Here is an 8,232-nt window from a genome sequence, read left to right on the forward strand (position 1 = left end):
TACAAATCACTACTAGTTTAGCAATGTGTTTATGTAATTCATTTTTTATTATTATTACTTTTTATCATTTACATTTTTTGTGTATTATATGATGAATGTAAAGCAAAAGCTGAGGACAGAACTCTTTAGCTGTAGGAAAAAACACTGTATGTATTTAGGCTACTTCAGAAATCAAATCATTGACTTTTCCAACACGATCCACACTTTAACCTTTTACTAAATGATCTGCTGTGAAGGATGTTTTCTCTGTACACACAGTCAGAGCGGAGAAATGTTTAATATTACAATCCCATCATGCTTTGCTGCTAAGTGTAGGTGAGTGAAGTCTCCTCGCCGCCAGCCATTCGTTTCTTTGTCCCACTTCTGTTCTCATCTGGACTAAATTGACTGATGTCCCTTTGGCCAAAACCCAGTAGAAATTGAAATTGGTCCACCCGTTACCCTCCGCTGCGGGGCATTTTTTATTACATCATAGGATTGTACCCAGATAACCTTGACACTGTGGTTAATATGATCCTGGTTTATATTAGACCTGTACGAGGTTCTTCACATTCAACACTCCTCACGTTGACGTGTGTACAAACTGTCAAGGCTGCTTAAAGCTAAAATTATTGTCACTTACTCTTATCATGATGTGATTTAATGTGTGTATAAAATATATTTAAAATAAAACTTGTTTGGTGTACTTCATATAAAAAGAAAAACTTGCTATATATAGAATTACAGTAATTAATCATTTAATAATAATAATAATTATAATGAATAATTAGTAGTGCGTTGATGTGATTCTTCCTGATATTAATGTGCATATTATGTCCAGGTTATTAACGTGTAATATTAAATCAACACTTGAGTACGATCAGTCAGATGGTCCAGTATCCGTCAGTGAGCTCTTATCAGGTGAATGTCATGACTCGAGTGTGGGTGAGGTTTATTACCAGAAACCATCATTACCATATATAAGACTATATTTTAAGCCTTCACATGCTGATATCTTCTATGTCAGGTGTCTCCTGGAGCTCAGGGTTTCATCAGCATCAGTCATGCATGTGTCATCATCCAGCATTCAGGTTCACTACAGCGTTTTATTATCCAACAAACCCAAAGAGCATAAGGAAGATTTCATTGGCTCTTTTATATTCACTATCAGTTTATTTAATCTGCAAAATATAAAGCCCAATTGATTCCTGCAGTCCTGCATTTTATTGCACTTATTGAAATCAGCTTAAATCCTTTGTGTGGATATAAATACATACTGTAGTGTTTATTCAGATGATCATGTGGAATTCACTCATTTTTAAATGTAATACTAAAACATTAAGTGTGTGGGTTTGTGTGAAACAATGTAGAATTGAGAATAGGTAGATTGCCGCCGCCTTCTTCCACCGATGTCGTCTCGTGGGACCTCGACGTTTTTAGGGCACATTGGAGATGATTTATACGGACCAGAAACCCAGCTGGTTTTCATACAACACCACTATTCCCACGAGGAGAGATCTGACTCTAACCCATCCTTTATATGTAGAGCTGTACAGATGGCGACATACGGTCCAGTATCCCACAGGACGAGTGGTACACCGCTTATATCTTCACTAAATCACAATCCAGAGTCCTAAAGCATGCGCTGTTCATCAAGACACACATTTGAATGTAATCAGACTGTTTTATTGTGTTTGTTTGGGTTTCTTACCTCCTCCAGAAGCAGAACAGATGTTGGTACCCGGACACATCACCGGCGTCCTGCGGTTCTGCTCAGCGGTGTTCAGGTTAGGGTTAGGTTAGTGTCTGTCCTCTGACCTGTTGATGTTGGCAGAAATATGATCTAATGTGCTGTATCTTATACGAACTGTACAAAATAATAAGATATAATATAAAATCACAGGGTTTGGAAATGAATATTTAACTTAACCAATTAAAGTTACTTTCCCTTGTTAATGTATATCATTGGTGCACTGTGAAAAGTAATACCTAAATCTAACTTATAAAGCCCAGAATACACTGCAGGATTTTTGCCCTCCTATAAGATCATTACTGTGCCACATGGATGGTTTAAACTCGGGTACAACAAGCATGTAGGCTGTACGATGATGACACAAAAGCTTTGATGGCTGCGTCACACATTAGCACAACTTCACCAGCACGCGCTAGTGATACACAAAAACAGGTACGCAGGTCGTACAGCAAACACACTGTGCGGTGATCATGATGAATTTCTGACACTGTCAGAAAACTATCTATCTTTGGACGCAAGATTGGGAAAACGGCCATCTTTGAACCTCTCACTGTATGATATAGGACCACAGATGAAGATCCACGATCACAGAAATCTTGACAATTGTTTCACAATGGCAATCTTTCATCTGGGACAGCCAATAATGGTGCAGTGTATCCCGGGCTTTAGGCAAGTGCCTGCATTAAATGGTTTAAGTTGAGTCAACTTGCAGCCTTTTTTAAGTTTAATAAACACTGTAACATTACAAACAAACACAACAAAATCAAGTTGAGTTAACTAATAGTATTACTCATTTAAACTAACTTACTTTTCTTGGTATAGGTAACTTTTTTTATGGTTTGTTTCCATGATTTATACTTCATCATTCCGTGAGATGAGGGCACGAAACGTTTATTTAATCAACGCGCCTGCCCAGTTTGGTTTTGGGCAGCTGTAAAGCACAACACACTTCAGTATATACACAAACAGCAGTCTTCTCAACAAAGGTAACTACAAAACTAAAAACTTAGAAACTCTTCTAAATCTTAAAGATAATTGAACATTAAACTCTAACAAGTCTTTCTTTTAGTTAAAAACCCATAAAAAATGAAATCCTTTTTGGATAACAGTGATAACCCCGTATCTGTAAAAGCACTTAACTCATGGAAGGCTGCTTGAGGGAAGAACTAAACTAACCTCTCTGCTTTTACACCATTTGTGAACAACCCAGACTTCCCTTTGGGCAGATTGGATGGAAGGTTTAAATTTTGTGCTAATGGATGTGTTTGATGAAGAAAGCCTTGAGGATCTGAGACAGAAATACCAATTAAAAAACAGGATTTTTTGTTTTCTACAGATTAGAAATGATATTTTGAAGGATATCTCATTATGTACTTATAGAAGTCTATCTCTTATAGAAAAACGACTTTTTCAAACACCTGGAAAGAAGTCTGTGAGTTTGTTATATAAGGTTCTTAGTGTTACATTTGAGGTACAAGTAGCTTTAAATACTAGACTACTAGCTTGCTGTATAAATGAGGAAGAATGGGGTAATATTTGGAAATATGCCAAATCCATTTTAGTATGCATTCGTGTCAAGGCGATACAAAATTACACAAAATGCATATTTCACCACACCCTACATGCATTTCAGGGCCGGCACTACCTACAGGGAGAGTAGGCAAATGCCTAGGGCCTCAAGCTTGGAAGGGGGGCCTCCATAACTGCTAAGTCCATGTGCGCTGGTCCGACACTCACTACTGACAGCATTAAATAAAGTTTTAAGGTGAGTTCAACTTTATGCGGCGCCGCCACCGCAAGAACTGCAGGCGGATGACTCTTTAAATGACTCTTAACAGCGTTCACGTCTTTTGTTTCCTGCTTCCCAAAAGCGTCATGCAAAGACAGTGGAGCACATGATGCAGGTATTTTGTTTTGTGTATCAATGTAATTTCAAGACACGTCAAACTTGAGTGCTGGTGACTCTGTTTAGACACTTTGAATGCGTGTGCACAATAGCATCGCGTGGGGAGCTGACTATCAAAATGGTCAAGTTAAAAAAGTTTGTATTTAAAGTCGAACAGCAAACAAAACTGGCGTTACCTAAAGTAAACTGTCTGTATATCTTGTAAGTCCTCTACACTTTATTTTAGTTTTCAAATCAAGAAAGTAGTTTGTCTGTTTAACCTCCAGTGGCAGCTGATTTGTATGGATATTTAAGGTAGCCTATAAAAAGGTATTGCAATCTATGAATATATACATAGTCTGATAGATAACTTTATACTGTATATTGGCTCAGTAAGAGGGAAATTCTTCGTTGAAATGAAAAACAATAAAAGTTTTCTAGGAGGTGTTCACCTGTAGTTTTTGTACTGTTGTCTTTTTTAATTTTACTCTTTGGAGAAAGCAAAACTTTTATCCTGTGTTATCCTAAAAAGGTGGTGTTTTTAATAAATTTGACTGGCTTAAAATGTTTAACACATGTGGTTTTACATAATTTCTAATTAAATTTTAGCATAAAGTTCATCAATTTGTTGAATAAAACTTAATAAAAAGGAAAAGTAGTGGGGAAAAACATGTCTAGTAACTGTAGTGCTTAAATGATTTCTTACGCAGTAGAAAAACACGTTCTCACATTATTCTGAAAATTAGAGGGGTGTGAGGGGTCTCCAACATAAATTTTGCCTATAGGGCCCCCAAATATCTAGAACCAGCCCTGATGCATTTAACAATACACATTTACATCTATGCCTTAAGTGCAAAACACAAGTTGGCACCCTCGCTCAGTGTCTTTGTTCATGTAATCAGTTACAAATATTCTGGACCAAGATTGTATTTGAAATGAGTAAAATCTTTGATAAGGAGTTGGTTTTTGGATCCTCTATTGTTGATCCTCGGTCTGCTGGATAAATCTTTGACTTTTTCAAATGAAAAGAGACTTTACAGGCCAGGAAAAACATATTATTAGATGGATAAGTGATAAAACTATATCTGGATGGCACAAGATTTGAATGGCACTAATCCCATTGGAATATTTAACATGTTTTGTTAATGATCAACCAGATCAGTTTTATAATGTCTGGAAGCCTTATATTAGTAAGCTAGGGATTGATGTGTCAACTATCTTAATGAAGAGTTTTCCTATTCATGTACCCCAAGTGAGTGTATGAATTTTAGAACTTTGTTTTGAACAACCACTGTGTATTTAGTGTGGTTATCCACCTAATTTTTAAGTATCTAATGTTCCTTTTTAGGAAAATTGGATTAATCTGTTTTGTTTTGTTACTTTGCGTTACCCATTTTATTTTCAATGATTATGGTTTATATTCGTGTGGTTTGTTTAAGTTGGAAAATGTTCAATACTACTCATAAAAATAAAATAGCGTTTAAATTCAAATTTTACTCTCCAAATGCAGTCCATGCAAAGCATGCTGGGAACTTTGAGTCCACTGCCTAGTTAGTTATGTTTAATAAAATTATTAATGTAGTTTCAACACAAAAAAGTTAATTTCCTTCTTACAAATTTAGGTGGATTATAGGCCTACATGTTAATATGCAGGCCTATAATCCCTAGGCCTTAAAATGTAAAAAGTTGAATTTACTCAATAATGTATTCATTTACAATTACTAAAAATAATTGTTTTGTTTTTAATGTTTGTCACATTTTAATGTTTTTAGATTATCAAACAAATTTAAATATTAGTCAAAGACCTTACACTGACCTTAACTGATGCAAGTGAGGCCTGCAGATCTTTAAATGTTGTTGTGAGGCCTTTTGTGACCTCCTGTACTGGATGAGTCGTCGCTGGGCTCTTGGGGTAATTTAGTTGGCTGGCCACTCTTGGGAAGGTTCTCCACTGTTTCATGTTTTCACCAATGAATCACCATGAATTCTCTAGACAGATTTAAAGGTGTTGAGAGAAGGATGAGAAGATGAAGAGAGACACCCATCACTCCCTCTTCTTTCTGACTGAAGCTTATGATGAAATCTTCACATTGACCTTCAGCTCTCTCGCTTCTCTTGTGAGGTATTAAGGTCCTCATTGAAACGACTGTCCGCTCCCAACATCATCTCATTATTGAACGAAGAGGGGCTGATAATTAAAAAGTCATTTCTTTGCCTCTCGGTCTTCACAGCTGCTATAATTCTCATTTCTGTCTTCTATTAATGTGAATGACTTCTCGCGGCGGAGAGCGCTTTTGACTCTTGCCGTCGCTCGTCTTTATGAACTAATTAAAACTGAAGAGAGAGAAAAGGTTTTCAAACATTAAAATTAGATTTCTGATCTTCTTCAGTAAAGTCTTGCTAAACCGTTTTAATTTGATGGAAAGATTAACCAAGACTTGACTCTTCCTCAGTATGTTAAATAGCACCTGATCCTGTTGATCAAAGACTGCTCGTGCTGATTTGAGTTCTTTTGTGGTGTTGTTTTGACTGAATAGTCATCATAACCTGCCGTGTGTTTGTGTGTTGATGTAATGATGATGCACCTGTCAATACCTGCGCTCTCATTCAAGCCCACCAGACTTTACAGTTCAGATATATCTGCAGAAGTACACAAGTAAGAGTTAAATCATATCGTATGGAAACTTGAATTCAACAAAACTGTTTACAAATCTTCTTCTGTTCTTTGAAGGTGTGATGTTTTTTTTTACTTCTGTGATGTGAAGTCAGTTTTAGATTTTGTTGTTCTTGAAGTGATTTATACAGCAATCCATGTCTGCCTTCACATAAAACAAGATGTTTAATGGCTGTAATACAACATTTCATTCATTTCAATTAAGAGCTAAACTTCTGCCTCGGCTCACGCACAGACATTTCCTTACAGAAATCTGTCTCATTATTTATCTGTATATCTGGATCCTGAACAACAGATGAATGGTTTCTGATGCTTTTTAATTATTAGTTTGACAACCAATAAATGTTTGTTAACACAAAAAGAGATCGCCATCATCCAAATACTTTCCATGAATCCGTTTTTTATATATAAATTGAAGGCAGTTTATTTAGCATTGAATATTTCTTCACATTAAAGAACGCTTTGATCTGTGTCTGTCTGCTTTATAAGCACTTTGGCTTTCTTACATTACAGCTGCTGATGGTGATGTCATTCATCTCAATTCTGTTTTTATTGGGTCGTTTGTCTGCTCCATTAACCTCCTGTTCACCTCATGTGTCCAAAACGCCCCACAGTTCATCTCGATTTTGTTCCTTCTTCAATAACAGCAAAGTCATTTGGTGAAAGAAAAATTCCTCCCATCTATCTGCTGCGGTTTTTATTAAACCAGAGGGAGTTTATAATGGATGACTTTATCTTTAGGAAAGAAATGTTAAGATTATGATCCTGGTATTAAATCAACATCTGGCGATCTCTCCAAATAGTATAGAAGCACAAGAGGGGAAACTCTCATTCGTTTTTGGCAACAGTCACTAGGTGGCGCTTCAGTAGCGCGGCCGCCATTTTGGAATGAAAATTCTCACAGCCAATTCATTCTCAGCGAATCTCACAGCCAAATCAGAAGCACAATAGTAAGTTTCTTACATTAAAATTTTGTTCACTTGCTACACCTACACGAATTGCTGTATTGTCTTGTATGTATGTGTTGTGTTGTTGTTATCAGTTGTGGAATCCAATCATTAAATAGATACACATTTGAGGTTTTTTCTTGCTTTATTATGTAACTCTATTTTATGCTACTTTACACATTTACTATTATTATTAGTTACCAACTCCACTAGGTATGAAATATATTTTGTACATATTAATCCCCTATATAAACATGATAATCTTATGCATGATGCATTGCTCTGTCTGTTATCCTAAAACTGTTTTTTTTTTTACTTAATCCATTTCGAGCAATTCAGATGTATATGTGTGTATATGTGTATGTATATGGAGCCAAAATATTATGTGTGGATGAGTTTATGTCGGTATGTTTGTATGTAAAATTAGCCTATATAAAAGTGGAAGTCTAAATATCTGAAAATAAGCTGTAAAAAGGGATTAATGACCACTGGTCTGATTGTATGTTATTCTGTGTTATTATCATTCAGTTTGAATTTGATCTTTTAATGTACAAAGTAGCTGATATTGACATCAATTCTAGTTGACTCCCGAGTCGCTTTCATTCCAAAATGGCGGATTCGTGGGGCTGCTGCTGTTGCAATGGAACGTTCTATTGAGTTTCCCCTCTTGTGCTTCTATACTCTTTGATCTCTCTCTCTCTCTCTCTCTCTCTCTCTCTCTCTCTCTCTCTCTCTCTCTCTCTCTCTCTCTCTCTCTCTCTCTCTCTCTCTCTCTCTCTCTCTCTCTCTCTCTCTCTCTCTCTCTCTCTCTCTCTCTCTCTCTCTCCCCCAGTAAATCTGAATAGCTTGTGCATTTATTAACTTTTACTGCCATCTGCTGAAATAAAACTATACTACATGCAACATACCTTTCCTAGTTTTGACTTTATGTGAATTTATACTTAAACTTGAGTTAATATATTATACATATTCACCATTATACTTCATCTAGTTA

General features: G+C 36.2%; 1 long non-coding RNA gene across 1 annotated transcript; it reads right to left on the reverse strand.

Annotated features, from left to right (window-relative positions):
• Positions 1 to 1,184: 1,184 nt before the first annotated feature.
• Positions 1,185 to 2,246, reverse strand: LOC129452207 (uncharacterized). Its single transcript, XR_012358151.1, has 2 exons — positions 1,691 to 2,246; positions 1,185 to 1,612 (listed from the first exon to the last, which is right to left on the reverse strand). It is a non-coding gene; the product is annotated as an uncharacterized lncRNA (long non-coding RNA).
• Positions 2,247 to 8,232: the final 5,986 nt, after the last annotated feature.

This window comes from Misgurnus anguillicaudatus, chromosome 17, assembly GCF_027580225.2.
Source record: "Misgurnus anguillicaudatus chromosome 17, ASM2758022v2, whole genome shotgun sequence".
NCBI lineage: Eukaryota > Metazoa > Chordata > Actinopteri > Cypriniformes > Cobitidae > Misgurnus > Misgurnus anguillicaudatus.